This window comes from Rhinopithecus roxellana, chromosome 15 (assembly GCF_007565055.1).
Source record: "Rhinopithecus roxellana isolate Shanxi Qingling chromosome 15, ASM756505v1, whole genome shotgun sequence".
Lineage (NCBI taxonomy): Eukaryota > Metazoa > Chordata > Mammalia > Primates > Cercopithecidae > Rhinopithecus > Rhinopithecus roxellana.
The window spans coordinates 28,450,308-28,466,911 of record NC_044563.1 but is presented as its reverse complement, the minus strand read 5'-3'; the positions used below and the strand labels follow the sequence as shown (position 1 = coordinate 28,466,911).

General features: G+C 38.1%; 1 protein-coding gene and 1 pseudogene across 6 annotated transcripts in view; one reads left to right on the top strand and one right to left on the bottom strand.

Annotated features, from left to right (window-relative positions):
• METTL15 (methyltransferase like 15) overlaps nt 1-16,604 on the bottom strand; it is a 465,972-nt gene that overhangs the window by 414,771 nt on the left and 34,597 nt on the right. The window lies entirely within an intron of this gene.
• On the top strand, nt 1,767-2,077 carry LOC115893619 (annotated as a pseudogene).

Here is a 16,604-nt window from a genome sequence, read left to right as displayed (position 1 = left end):
CAAAAGCAACGGCAGCAAAAGCAAAAATTGACAAATGGGATCTAATTAAAGAGCTTCTGCACAGCAAAAGAAACTACCATCAGAGTGAACAGGCAACCTACAGAATGGGAGAAAAGTTTTGCAATCTACTCATCTGACAAAGGGCTAATATCCAGAATCTACAAAGAACTCAAACAAATATACAAGAAAAAAACAAACAACCCCATCAAAAAGTGGGCAAAGGATATGAACAGACATTTCTCAAAAGAAGACATTCATACAGCCAACAGACACATGAAAAAATGCTCATCATCACTGGCCATCAGAGAAATGCAAATCAAAACCACAATGAGATACCATCTCACACCAGTTAGAATGGCAATCATTAAAAAATCAGGAAACAACAGGTGTTGGAGAGGATGTGGAGAAATAGGAACACTTTTACACTGTTGGTGGGATTGTAAACTAGTTCAACCATTATGGAAAACAGTATGGCAATTCCTCAAGGATCTAGAACTAGATGTACCATATGACCCAGCCATCCCACTACTGGGTATATACCCAAAGGATTATAAATTATTCTACTACAAAGACACATGCACACGTATGTTTATTGCAGCACTATTCACAATAGCAAAGACTTGGAATCAACCCAAATGTCCATCTGTGACAGACTGGATTAAGAAAATGTGGCACATATACACCATGGAATACTATGCAGCCATCAAAAAGGATGAGTTTGCGTCCTTTGTAGGGACATGGATGCAGCTGGAAACCATCATTCTTAGCAAACTATCACAAGAAGAGAAAACCAAACACCGCATGTTCTCACTCATAGGTGGGAACTGAACAATGAGATCACTTGGACTCGGGAAGGGGAACATCACACACTGGGGCCTATCATCGGGGGGGGGGGGGGGGGGGGTCGGAAGGGATTGCATTGGGGAGTTATACATGATATGAATGATGAATTGATGGGTGCTGACGAGTTGATGGGTGCAGCACACCAACATGGCACAAATATACATATGTAACAAACCTGCACGTTATGCACATGTACCCTAGAACTTAAAGTATAATACAAATAAATAAATAAAAAAAAAAAGAAGACCCGGCCGGGCGCGGTGGCTCAAGCCTGTAATCCCAGCACTTTGGGAGGCCGAGACGGGCGGATCACGAGGTCAGGAGATCGAGACCATCCTGGCTAACCCGGTGAAACCCCGTCTCTACTAAAAAATACAAAAAACTAGCCGGGCGAGGTGGCGGGCGCCTGTAGTCCCAGCTACTCGGGAGACTGAGGCAGGAGAATGGCATAAACCCGGGAGGCGGAGCTTGCAGTGAGCTGAGATCCGGCCACTGCACTCCAGCCTGGGCGACAGAGTGAGACTCTGTCTCAAAAAAAAAAAAAAAGAAGACCCTTTATTTAGAAAATAAATAATTTTCTAAAATTATTTATTTTAAATAATTATTTTAAAATATCCTGGAGAGTCTAGGAATCCAATGAGAGAAATCAAAGTTAGTACTAAGTCAGTTCCCAAACAAATTACCAATAAGAGATCCATTATGTTATAGATGTCTACAAGTAATTTTTTCATGCCATATAAAAAATTTAAAAAATTTTAAATTCAAAAATTTCTGAGATGACTTACAAAGTACAGAAAGTACAGAAAGTAAAACAGTAAAGAAATGGAAATAGGAAAGAGATGAAGGTAGCAATAAAGATAAGAGGAATTTTTAAAGTATAATTAGCTAGCCATTTGGGGCCACGGATTTTTCATCCTAAAATCATGGTCCGATTTGTCTGAAACCTGGAGGAGGAGGCGCCAGCACTAGTGAACACTGCTGTGACTTACTTGAAGCCTACATTGGCCACATTTAGATATAAGCCAAAGTTGAGCTAACTCCTCCAACTCCTACTGAGATCCTGACAGCTATTCAGAGCTTGAGAAAAATAGTCAACAGTGCTCACACTGCTAGCTTCTAACAGCTGACAGTTAAGGAAGCTGTGCTGAATGGTTCAGTGGCCACCGAGGTGTAAATGTGGTCTGATATTGGAGCAATCATAAGTAAGCATTGCCTCATTGCCTATAACGTTTGACAACAAGTCTTTAACATTTGATTATATTTTATTTACTATTTGAGTGTTCTTGGATCATGTGTGATCAACCTGCTATCTGAATAAAATGTGTCCAAAAAAAAGTATAATCAGTGGTATGACTGTCACTCAAAAGAAAGGACATACAATGTTTACATCCTTTAATATAAGCAGGCCACAAAATTTACCAGTGAGTTTCCTAAAAGCCACTGCAAAGAGAGAAACATAAATGGCTGCGTCATTCACTATATCCACCAAAAATTACATACACGCACATATACATCTAAACCCTGGTCATTCAAAACAAGCCTTCCTGCTACTGCACTTTGAAAAAAAAATCCTATTAGTCCTCATAAACTGGTAAGATAGTAAATTACCACTTCCTCCTCCATCTCTGGAGTAAACACAATAATCAGTTTCAAAGTTGCATTACTTTTAATATTCCTCTATATAAGCTATGGAATATCATTGAAACATGTGTAAGAGTAATTCTAAGAGTGTGAAAATTATATGGTCTAAGTACATTGCAGTCCTTCATAAATTTTATTTCCCCCAAAGTTGTTATAGGTATTAGGTGACAGAGAGGTCAAAGTCATAATCTGATATAAGAACCTAGAGTACGGCTATTTTATGTTGTTCTCTAAAGAGCGGATCTATATATTTTGATAGTAAGCTAAGTAGAAAATATTGACATACACATATGAAACCTAATGAGCCAAATGAGAATACCTGGCTGAATTAAACAAATGCTTATTGCGATCCACTACATAAAAGATTACACTTACTGGGGTTAAAATGAAGAACTTGTCTCTCATCCTCCCAGAGGTTAGAGTCTATTGGGGACCACATGCAATTAAATAAACTATAGCAATGATAAGGACCATAATGAGCAATCAGTGCCTGCTGGAGCAGAACCTAACCTGGAAATGAAATGTCAAAAAAGGGTTTTCAAAGAAACAAATGCCTAGGCTGCAGCCTAACGCAAGAGTTAGCTATGAAGTTCCAGTCAGATGTCAACAGAGATCCTAATCCGTCTCCTCTATGCTTATCTTCCTAAACTGAGTCATTAAATGACGGAACTACTCAAGGATCAGGATGTGTTTTCTCAAGGCAAAATTCATCTAGGCTTATGGTTTTAGTTTTTACTTACATGCTGATCATTCAGTTACATGACAAAAATCATTAATGAGTCTTTGTTCCCATAAGGGTTCCCTGACTTTCCTCTTCCTAAAGCATCAAAGGAACATCTGGCTTCATGCTACCAGCTTCTTTCTCTATCATCCACTGCAAGGAAGGTCCTATGTTGTCAAAATAGTAACAGTTATATCAACGTAAATAATACAGAGCAAAGTACAAAAGAAGAAGGATGAATTAGAATAAAAGCTAGCCTGGATGAGAGTAGAGGGGTAGCTTCTTCAGTAGTTTTTGAAAAAAGAATGGAACACCAGCTGCATCTGATGAAAACAAAAGATGAGAAAGGGAACAAGAGCAATACTAGAGAGTACTGCTGGGAATTAAGAGTCCCTTCATGGTTTTGAGAAATGCATAAAGAACTTGTATTATTTTTAAATAATTGTTGTTTTAATGGACTATGTTTTTTTGACTATAAGACTCCTCAAGGACTGCATCACATGGGTTATGACTTAATAAGAATTAAATCTGGTAAATTTTTGTCTCATGCTCAAACATTACCTCTGAGCTCCAAAACACTGTATCTAACTGACTCTTGAAACTCTATTCTGGCTGTCTGAAAAGCATCTAAAAACATGTCCAAAACAAAATATGTGATCTTCTATTAAGGGAAAAAAAAAAAAAAAGGGTCCAAGTTCATCCCACGACAAGGCCACACACTTATCTTAACAGTTCCCTCTCTTCACTTCCCATATCTAGCTCTTCATCATATTGTTTATCTTATATTCAAAACCCCTCATATCTGCCCACTTCTGTCCATTTAAACTGTTACCACTCTATCTAAACTATCACCATCTCTTTCAATAAATACAGTTGCTTTCTAACTGGTCTCCTTTCATCTACTCTTGCACAACCCACTCCCAGCCTACCACTTCTATTTTCCACAAAGCAATCTGAATGTTCTTTACAAAGTATCTATCTAATCTAGTTAGCCCACATCCTCTGATCAAATGAATTTAATGAATTTTCAGTGAATTCCCACAGCTTTTAAAATAAAGACCAATATTCTTAATATGGTCTAAGGCCTAGCATTTTTGTTCTTATTAACTTCATCTTTTCCCATACATCCTTGCTGTCTACACTTAGCCACACTGTGCTTTCACGTTAAATAAAAATTATAGAAACCTACTGTTTTGGGCGAAGCTCTTGCACTAGGCCCCAACACCCTAGACTAAAAATCTAAATCAAAGCATTAAAGTTCCCAGTCACCAAATCAAAACTAAGCTGTTATTTGACTTTCCAGTAAATCAGGAGAGAAAAATGATAGCCAAATTTCCAAAATAAGCCAGTCAGCAAGAAAATGAAGTTCCTTCTTCCTTTAACACTTACCCAAAAATAAGTAAACTTAAGTAACCTGATACTAATAGTTATTTTTTTATTATGCTGTTTCCCTGTTCTTGTCTTACTAGAAAAGTAACTTTCAAGTGACCAATCCATTCTTTGTTCTTTGTTTCTCTTTTCTTCGGCCCTTTTCTATCTATAAAACCAATCTCCTCTGGTCCACTCTCTGTAACACTCATTCTGCTTTATGGAATGAAGTGTTATCCAATTCTAGAATTGCAAATAAAGCCAATTAACATCTTTAAACTAAATTTGTTTTCATTTTGGCTTTTGACATTTGGTTTCTCAGAAGTGTCCTGCTTTTTCCTATAACAGTAAAACTGCCTTTGCAAAGAATATTACTGAGAGAAATCTAACATAGCTGACTTCATCTCAGTTCTAACCTCATAAGCTATTTGTTCATTCCCCCGTGTAGGCCAAGCTAACTATAGGAGGAATTTAGTTTATAGTTTAAAGCAAGGATGATAGCAGTCCCTGCCTAAAACTAACCCTTCTCTTTGTTCAGGATGGAAACTGCCTTCGTGAAAATAATGAAAGTCCATAAGGTTAGAATTATGGTAAGGACCTGAATTCTGTTAAGCTATAAGCGTAATTAAGCAATCACCAGCCATTGTTCCCTAGCTTGCTTACTACTCAGGAGTCATGTAGCTGGAGGTCACAAGATTTATTTTATTTTATTTTTATTTTGACACAGGGTTTCAGTGTGTTAAGCATGCTGGAGTGCAGTGGTGCGATCTCAGTTCACTGCAGCCTTGACATTCCAGATCAAGCGATTCTCCCAATTCAGCCTCCCAAGTAGCTGAGACTACAGGTGTACGCCACCATGCCAGAATAATTTTTTTTTTTTAATTTTTTGTAGAGACAGGGTTTCACCATGTTGCCAAGGCTGGTCTCCAACTTCTGGGCTTAAGCAACCCTCCTGCCTCTGACTCTGTCTCTGTCTCCCAAAGTCAAAGTCTTCCCCAGTTGCTCCTTTAGATAACAGCACTATTATCAAAAAGTAAGATTGATCTTTCAGATATTTTTCAGACTCGTGCATTCGGCCATACCACCTGACACCAACAGGACCGTGATTCATACCAAGGAACTGACTCAACCAGTCCTGTAAACCCCGCACCCAGATACTGACTCAGCACATGAAGACAGTTTGGACAATCCCATGATTTCATCCTCAATCAATCAACAATACCTATTCCCTAGTGCTCTGCCCACCAAATTACCCCTAAAAACCCTAGCCTCCACATTCTTAGAGAGGCAGATTTGAGAAATATCTCCCATCCTCCTCCCAATTAAAGTGCTATGAGTAAACACTATCTCTGCTGCAACTACTGTTGTTCTCAGCATACTAACTTTGTGGGCATCGGGCAAGAAGAACCTATTTGGCTATAATAATGAAAGGAGTTAGCCAGCTTCAGGCATACAGTAAGGAAAGGGTCCTTAGACAACCTCCCACATGTGTTTGGTCCAGATAAGGGAACTTGAACAGGAGCTATGACTAAACATGCCGCAGCAGAATAAGGGCCCACATGCCCACGGGGGAAATGGGGTGTACCAGGAATTCATACCTTATACAAACAGGGAACATAGCCCCATCAACATGTATGTAAAACACCCTTGTATTCACTGTGAAGGGGGCAACCAGCAACCCGCTTTCAGGACCCCTCTTTTTGCTGAGAGCTTTCCTTTTCACTTAATAAATTCTACTCCACTCACTCTTTGATGTCCACATGGCTCTTTCTTCCTGGTAATGAGACAAGAACCCAGACCTAGCTGAGCTAAGGAGCAAAAAATCCTTCATCATTTTGGGGACAAGTTCAGAATACCTGGCGGATGAGTAAATTGCAGATCCAAAACCTTTCACTTTCATTTCCGAGCCTTCTCCTCCTCAGACTTTTTCTGAAGGTAGATGCAGCACCCAACCTCTGGTGAGCCAAATAAGAATGAATGGCACAGCGACAGAGGACAGGATGCTGGAGAGTACCCCAAAAACCCCCCATCACTCTTGAGGGTTGGGAATGTCAGCCTTATTCCAATCCAGTCTTTTCTACAGTATTTTCCTTCTTTTGTTCCAGGACTATCATGGCACCTGTCTCTTCTTTTATAATGTTAAAGATGTTGCTGCAAACTGCAGATATTCCTAGCTAGAGTGAGCATTTAGCCCAGCCATCAGAAATGCCATTCAGAACAATGCGATTTCCGTCTGTTCTTAGAGGCACTTCCCACACCCCCACCCCAACAGCCCGGGTGCACGCTCGGAACAGAAAGGCAAGCGGAGGTGCCTAACCTCCCTGCTTCCCTCCCAGCTGGGGTGTATGGCCATGTCTGCACATGCACATGCTACATCCAACAACCACATGGGGCAGGAATGAGTTGCAGCCACCACCTGGGCCCCAGGGCAGTCCCGGGTCCTGCACAGCCAGCTGGCCAGCTATTCCTGCTCACCATCCACTCCTGCCATGGGCCCACAGAGTCTTTCCACTCCTGGCCTTGCCAAAATGAGGGTACAATGACTAAGAGTTTCTCTCCCTGTTGGAGGAACCCATTTGTATAGAGCTAGAGGATTTTCCCTCAGGCATTTTCCCCATCCTGCATTTAAGCTGTATTTTTGTTTTTTTGTTTTTTTGTTTTTTCTTTTCTAACAAGGCCCTGAGAAAACAGGGAGCTTTTCTATGTGAGAGTTTTTGTTTGTTTGTTTGTTTGTTTTCCTTTTGGAAAACATTTTATTAGGCCAGGTCCCCAACTCACAAGACACCCTTTACTCTCCCTTGTTTGAGGACTCAACACCACAGATTTATCTTAGCATGACTCATTCCTGCCAATTAGGACCCCTCCCATTTCACGATAGAGGTCATGCTAGCATCCATGGCACAGACAAGGTCTAGGAAACTCAAAGGTTACTGACAGCAGATGAAAGGCAGCATGTGGGTAAATGTGGATAATTCCCACCTCCTAGGCCCCCTGTTAACAAGGGTGAAAAGCCACATTGGCACCCATGGTCTGCACCCTCCCAAGGTTACAGAGACTCAGGGATGTAAGGACAGAAGAAAGAAGACGGCTCTTCTCTCTCTCCCTCACATATCCCAGGTATTCACTGGGAGAAAAAAAGGAACTAGGGATGCCTTGTTCCCCTTTCTAGATGAGTAACCGATCATCTTCAGTCTGTATTTCTCTCAAATGCCTCCTGAATCACTGGGATTCCTTTGAGGAAAAAAGAAAATCCTTACTCTGTCTTCTCTTTGCAGATGGGTAATTGTGCCCCCATACCACAGGACACTCCCCTCAGATGTATCCCCCAAAGTAGGAAAAGTTAGTTTCCCCAAACCTTAAACTGCTTGGCTTAAAAGTGAGCTCAGGGGAAGGAAACCCAGAAGACTGACCTGCTGGTAAAAGGGTAAAAGTTCTTAACAGTTGGACTTCGGGCCTCCCTCTCCCTGTGCAGACTGGTTGAAAAAATGATAAAATTAATGTTTTCATCCTCTGTAAAGCCTGGATTAATGAAAGAAAAGGATTTGTGAGGCTAGTCTTAGGCTGTAGTCAATCTGTTGTGTTTTTTGTGTCTTTCTGCATGATTCCATGATAAGGAGGAATACCTTAGAATAGAATGCAAGCCTAGGACCCCATAAGCCTGTTGTTCAAGCCAACCAGCAAACTGGGCAGTAACAAACTTTGCAGCAGGTTTCCATTTTGTTTTACGTCCTTGGGAGCTTGACCTTGTAAACACATGGCAGTACTTTCTTTTGGCCTCTGCCATTTTAAAATGGTGGCCTGGGTTCAATTTTGGCATAGGGAATGAGTACTTTCAGGTTAGTATCCGTGTGACTTAGAATTTGCTGCTTGTCTTCCCCTCTGTGAACAAATTCTAGCTTCCTTTCTTAAATCTTTCTCTGAGCCACCTTTTAATACTCTAGATTTTGTAGGAACTGCTTACCACTTCTTTGAAAATACCTTGTACACTCACAGTTAATCCATAACCTTAATTGAGGCTTGTTGGTTTCACCTGTGAGGTTACTTTTGGTAGAAATATTGGCCACTTGGCATGGCTAAAGTAGGGTAATAAGGGATTTCAAAGGATTTTCTTAAAAAGCACTCAGCTTAATTAAAAGTGGATATCCAAGCTATAGGTATATGTAAAAGGCCTTTATGTTTTACACTTCATGGGATCTTGTGTTTCTGGAAAAAGGACTTTTTCTCAGTCGCATAAATTATTTTTCTCCATTTCGTATTGCTACTCTTAATGCACACGAGAGGCCCTAAGATAAATAGCCTAGAACACCTGGGGAGAAACAGAGAAGGTGCCACAAACCCCATTTTGGAAAAAAAAAAAAAAAATTCCCTCTGTTTTCCACATGGAACTCCAGGAATTAAAAGTGGATAGATTCCTCTCAAAATCTGTTTTTGTCTTCCAGTTTTACCCATTTATTGTGCCCTACAAACTGCATGCTTCCCTAGCCCTGTTCTTGAAGGGCACCACCCTGAGGCCAATAATCTGACTAGGAGATTGGAAAATGAAGAATCTTACAATTACTGGATCTTCTTCTGTCTGTGTCTGTATAATTATACATGTGTTATGTGTGTGATGGTTATATTAAAAAAAAAAAAATAGCTCTAATGGCCTAAAGAAAAGTAAGTGCTTAGATCAAATATTTTTTGAAATAAAAAAAAAAAAGCTGTTATGCCTGTTAGTTCAAGTGACTTTAATCTTTGAGAAATAGAAACATTTTTGAATACAACTAGTAAAATACAAATGTCTTCAAAATGTAAATATGTGATCTAAATTATGTGGGTCAGACACTAGGTTTGCTACATGTTTGAAGGTACTGCTTCTTTAGCTTTGGAGAACTGACTTGCCTGCTTTACAATTTGATAAGGCTTGAGGGCATATAGAATTAACCATGCCCTTGACTATGCTAGAAAGAGTCAGACTTTATCTGTACCTAGTACATAATTAAAACAACTTACCAGCCTTTACACTAAAATTAAAAATTGCTAACAGTTACTGTTAAAACATATAACTGAGACTACTGAAAATAGATTCACCTGCAAGGTGTGTAAGGAAAGTAATATGTGCTTTTAGTAAAAGATTATCAGCAAGGCATGGGAATGTAAATTTTGGACTAGGGTTAAAGGATTATTTTGAATTAGATAAGATAAAGCTGAAAGTTTAAACAAAGCGTGGACGGTTTGTAAAAATTAATCTTCCAAAAGAAATTCTATATGAGAACACATTGATTAACTTCAAAAAGGTATTATACAGTCATTCCATAAATTGAGCATTGAAATAAAAGTACAAGGTTTTCTTAAGGCACTGATGTGCTATTTAACAAAAATTTGTAAAGTATTATAAAAGGTTTACAAAAATTTCACCTCATGGTCAAACTGGCTAAGATTGGATAAAATTATCTATAAGGTTCCACTAAACCAAAAAATTGGGGTTGGCATTAATAGTAGACTAATGTAAGGGTGTAATCTGGCATTTTCTCTCTAAAACAAGATTTTCATGTAACAGTAAAAGATAATGAAAGGTTTTGCCTTTTTTTTATTTTTGAGTCATCCTTTTGGCTAAAGAACTTGTGGTAAACCGGAATTCTATTTCATAATATCACATGCTTTGAACCTCTAACATATATATTTAACAAGTTTCCCAAAATCAAACTTCAGCTTCAAAAATTGTCTTTCCTGACTCCTAGCTTTTGGATGCTAGAGGATCCCTAAAGCATCCAAGAGAGAGGTAAACAGGATTATTTGACATGTTTAGTTACAGGGGATTGCCAAAGTGATGTTTAATCTTTCATAGGTTATATTTTAATGAATAATGTTAATATATGTTCTAAAATTGTATGAGATGTCTACAATTCTAGTGTCTGAGTATATGCTATCAATAATAATTAAGGTTATTATGTTACTGTAAACCACATGTATTAGTCTGTTCTCATTCTGCTAATAAAGATATACCCAAGACTGGGTAATTTATAAAGGAAAGAGGTTTAATAGACTCACAGTTCCACACAGATGGGGAGGCCTGACAATCATAGCAGAAAGCTAAGAAGAAACAACGGCACATCTTAAATGGCGGCAGGCAAGAGAGCTTGTGCAGCAGAACTCCTATTTATAAAACCATCAGATCTGGTGAGACTTACTACTATGAGAACAGTATAGGGAAAACCGCCCCCATGATTCAATTATCTCCACCTGGCCCACCCTTGACACAAGGGGGATTATTACAATTCAAGGTGAGATTTGGGTGGGGACACAACCAAACCATATTACTACAGAAATAAACAAATTTCTTTGTCAATCGTCTTTTTGAGGTAACTACCCTGGACATTTTGTTATTCACAGACAATTGTTGTCTAGTTTTGATCCTTTTCAAAAGATAGCTTATAATCAGATACAGGAATTTGACAGGTGCTCCTAGAGGCAGGTTTCTAGTATCTTTGGAGACTGGGACATTGGAATAGAGAGAAACATACAGGACTCATGAAAAGCTGAAATGTTCATGAATATCAAGTAGAACAAAAGTTAACAGAGTGGACTGAACTAACAGAAAACTGAAGTAACCTTTTTAGCCTTTTGTGCTTAAAATGTTGCTGATCCTTGTTTTGTTTTTAGAGTCAAGGAAACTTATTTTGAGCTATTTACAGCCTTCAATAATTGAGTAAGGTATACTCCTGTGAACAAAATTTGGAGGATATTTGTTTCTCTCCACCTGGCATCTCCAGAATTTGGAAACTATTTGTGAGTATTCTTAACTTACGGCAATATAGTTATTTGCATCTACGCAGTAAGAATTCATTTTCCTTTGCAACAGGACACGATTGGAGAAACTGGTTGTTTCACCAAGGTTTTAACCGGAAGGGTTTGTTTCCCTTTAAGGAATCAAGCATGGCTCGCAGAGCCAGTAAAAGCCCCTTGGGAAATCTGGCCTCATACCTTGTCTACACAGTCCCCATTAAGGGTTACTAAACTATAGTGAGTAAAGAATATCACCTTCTAACAGGCCCAGGAGCTCCAGGTTCTTGTGACCTCAAGAAGGAAGGAATTTACCCATTCATAGGTATTTGAGGGTACAAACCCATGACTGGGCTCAGCTTTTAAAGGTCTTATCTGAGATTCCTCATGGAACAGAGTTCCATCAAAGCCAACTTAAAAGCCTATGTGAAAACTAATTATTCTTGCTGCACCAATAATCTGGCCAAGTATAGGACTAAAGTTTATTTTGCCAACAACTCAGTCCTATCATGATTGGTTTTTGACAAAAATGAGGACTGGAGAGAGAAAAGTTATGCTTCAAAACTTATCATACACTTGTCATTAAATTCTAATCTCATCAGTTGTTTTTAAGTTTTTGCCTACATTTTAAACTAACCTGGTTTATTCCTGTGAACCAACCAGCGATCTCTGGCTGTAGCTCAGAAGAAACAAAAGGGATGGGTGATAAAAATCTGGATCAATATTCTAGTTCTGGGCAATTATCCTGCAAATCCTACCAGGTGATAAGAATAAATACGGTGCCCATAACTCGAGGTTTCTTTGTTTGGAAAAATAAGACCAAAAGAGCTAACCAAAGCTAAGCCCCATGCACCCAAATCTTAGCAGGTATAACTATAGCTAGCTACCAGCTATCTGAGCACATTGGCAGCCTTGGGATTTTTCAGCGGTCCTTATCCCCTTGTTTCGTTTTGATATATGTCTTCTAATAACCTGAATTGTTCCTTTTTGCTTGGAGGCCATTAAACTTCAAATGGTGATGCAAGTGAAATCATGCATGGACATGCCATTCTTCCCAGGACCCTTAAACTGACCTCAGGAGGAGCTCTAACTGCCGCTTTTCCAAAACAGCACCCCCTGTCAGCAGCAGGCAATTAAGAGGGGTCATCGTCCACTTTTTTGCAACAGCAGTTGCTGAAAGAGGGAATGAAAGGGGTTAGCCAGCTTGCTTTCGACAGACAGTATGGGAAGGATCCCTGGAGAACCTCTAACCCATGTTTTGTGCAGATAAGAGAACTTGCACAGGGACATTGCCTAAACATGTCCACAGCCGACTAAGAGCCCACATGCGCACATGGAGAATGGGGTGGAGCTATCAGGAATTTGTGCTTTATACAAACAGGGAACCCAGCCCATCAGTATGTATGTAAAAAGCCCTTTTATTCAACTGTGAAGTGGGCAACCGGCAACCTGCTTTCAGGACCCCTCTTTTTGCTGAAAGCTTTCCTTTTCACCTAATAAATTCTACTCCACTCACTCGCTCTTCGATGTCCATGTGGCTATTTCTTCCTGGTCATGAGACAAGAACATGGACCTTGCTGAGCTAAGTAGCAAAAAAATCTTAAATCAACAACAGGGCCAGTTCACATGTTGTTCCGTTAGGAATGTCTTTCCTGTTCTTTGAATCTGAGCTCACAAGCTTTTCCCAGACTTCCATATTAAAACAGAAGTCTGTTGGTCACTCTTACAGTAGTGCATACCTTTCCTTTAGAGCAGTCAACATAGTGGAAACTTTGCTTTTATTTCTGTGTACATTACTTCTGTATCCTGCATAAAAAATTACCCTAAAATTTAGTGGCTTAAACCAAATAAATATTCATTATCTCATGGCTTCTATGGATCAGGAATTCAGTAGCAGCTGAACCAGGTGATTCTAACTTGGGGTCTTTCACAAGGTTGAGGGCTTGGTTAAAACTAGAGGATATATTCCCAAGATTGCTCAACTACCTGGTGCTGATCGTTGGTAGGAGTCTCAGTTGCACTCTACATAGGCCTCTCCATGGGCCGCTTAAACATACAAATGATATGGTAGCTGTCCCACCTTGAGCAAGCAATCCAAAAGACAGCATGGAAGAAGCCAAAATTTATTTTATGACTTACCCTTTGAAGTCACACACTATCATTTTTGCAGTATCATATGGATTACACTGGTCAACCTCATTCAATGCAGCCGAGAACTACATTTGAGCATGATTACTAGGCAGTGATAATCAATTGAACCCATCTTGTAGACTGGCTACCATAGTATGTTAAGAGAAATATTTTTTTTTCAAAATCTTCCTCAACTGATCAAATGCCAAGACCTAGACTAAAGTGACTTCAGTAAGCCTGAAATTGTCTTGAAGGCTTTTAATATGAGTCACAGCTCCCATCTATAAGGCATCTATTCCCTGCCACTGTAGTAAAAAACGTTCTCTTTAGAAGATTCTACAATCTCCTTGTACCCTTGAACCACCATTTCTAGCCCAGCTATTCCAAGAGACATTCTAAAATCAATTTTTCTAAATATTCCAAGAAACAAAAATTTACAAAATTACAATACCCTAAGATCTTACTTTTTGTCTTTTTCTTAAATCAGATTGCTCTTAAGCAATACCCCCAGTTAGGATATTGTCCTCTATGACACATTTTAGCAAATAACACCAATTAATACTTTTTATTTTATAAGACTTAGAAACTGTAATTAAATTCCTTATGCATCATAATTCTAAAATGTTTTTGGACTGCCATCTAAAGAGATAAAAATTAAAATTCAAAAAATGTATCTTCTTGTTAACAATACAAACACCAATTTTAGAAGTAAGTATTAATTCAGTACTGTAAGTTCAAATAAAAGATACTAAGATTATAATATAATGCAGTGGGAAAATGGAAGATTTTGAAATTCAGTGTTCACAAACTTTTCAGGAGTCTGTGGTAATGAAAACAAAACAAGCAGCTTTATCATATATCAAAGATGATGAAATAATTCTCCTCAAATGTATTAATACCATAAGCTACCCCAATGTGAATTTTCAAAGGAGAATTAAACAATTCACTGTAGGGTAAATATAAACTCAGTTATAGTTTATGAAAATCTCATGGAAGAAACCATCCACAAGACAAATTTAAAAGCAGCTGAAATTAATTAACTGATTTAACTGTTTCATTTTCAAGATTATGATAAAAACAGAGAGAGAGAAGAAATTATTTTCTACCAGTTTAAAACACAGAATAAGTAATATATTAAAGTTAAGGAACAAGAACAAATTGGATTTTATGAAATATTTAATTTTCTCACATAAAATTATATATATTTCAATATGAAAGAAATATAACTTAATGAAAGATATCACCCATACAATATAATTGTATATTATTACGTATTACCATTTAAACCAGTCAAGAGACCATTATACTATTCCATTTTAATACAATGTCTGTTGCTATGACCTTTACAGGGCAAAAAAGAGGTTCGTTTTTACAAGTCTGGCTTCTTTGTAAGGAGACCCAAGAAGCATAACAATCAATGCTAATCATAGTGATTTCCATAGATGGGCATTTCCCCTAGGAAAGATATTGAAACTAGAAATATATTTCACGAGCATGCATACTTCAGGAACTACTTCTAATCTTCACTATGGGTTTTGCATCACAAATGAAGCTAAAAACCTCATCAGATTTAGTTTAATGCCCCAGGTAAATAATCATTTTTTTATCACTCTAAATTTTTATTTAACATGAAGAATACTGTTCCACATTACAAACGTCACAAAATATAGAACAAGCACAACATCTAAATAGCTCAACAAGGCTAGACTTTATAACATTAATCTTTTGAAAGTAATACTTCTGATTTATCAGGATCATCAGAAGTAAATCTGCTGCATATGAGATGATTCTTCCAAGACAACAAAAACTGTTAAAGTTGGCCAAAAGTGGCTCTATTAAAAGTTTATCAATTTGAACAAAAGATAAAATTGCAATGATCATCTTCACTGATTCCAATGCATTTTAGTGCATTTGGATATGTTCACAATCAAACAGAAATACAAAGATTACATTTTATGCAACACATTTACCTAATGGCAAAAAAAAAATAGAGAAAGAAACATTTACATGAGAAAGATCAGGCATCTTTTGTGACTGCTGGTGGCCAAAAAACAAAATGCTTGGAAGTATAGTAGAAAGGAAGAAAAATGCTAATTTAGTTAGAAAGTATGCTGAAATTATACGTTTTACCAAAACCAGTCAAGAATTCTCACTTGGGCCACCAGTGTTAACATAACCAAGCTACCAGGTACACCTGGGCTAGAGATGGTGTGAGGAAAGAAGTTAAATGTGGACAGGAGGCTGAGAAAGTAAGAAAACTTTACCACCTTGCCCCACAGCAATTCTATTTCTATTTCAGGAATGTACTTGAATTCTGTTGCCCTGCTTTACATCTCTTATCATATTGGTCACTGTGCAAAATAGAAGCCTTCTCCTTGGGTCTAATCCACATACTGCTCTGTGCCTTCTTTGTCTAACCCAGAAACGCTCAATGGGGGAATTCTGAAAATGTGTTCAGACTATAACAAAAAAAAAAAAAAAAAAATTGGAGGATACCACTAGCACTTAATGAGTGAGCTACAGGAATGCTGGATATCCTGCAATGCACAAATGCACAGCACATGCTACAAAATAAACTGACCCAAATTCTCCATGACTTACAGTGACTATTCATGAAGGAGAGGGGGCAGCAACAATTATCCAAGCCTAAACCAAAATGTCATTTTTCATATCACATAGTACTTTTTACAAGGATTTAATTAATATAGACTGAGTTTTCTATAAATATAACTATTGCATAAATTAAAAGAAACTTAACCGAGAATAGCTCTCTACTTCAGAAAACCAAGTCATATTTTGCAATGCCATATGTCATATTTAAGTGGTCAAGTTTAAGTGTTTGTACTTAGAATAACTGTGAATGCAACATCTGCACATGTAGACCGACACAATGTCTCATACTTTGACAATATGTACATCTCAAATCCAATGACCTTCACCTCAGTCAGTTGCTAGACCTTTCCATCAGCTCAACATATTCTAACTGAAATTTTAGATACTGTTCCTTAAAGATCCAGTCCTCACATGTACACATCTGCTTATGTTTTCCCTTCTCTAATTTGAACAGCATGCCTTTCTTATAATACTTATTTTTTCAAATAGTATAACTATTATGGTTATGTGCATACAAACTATTCCT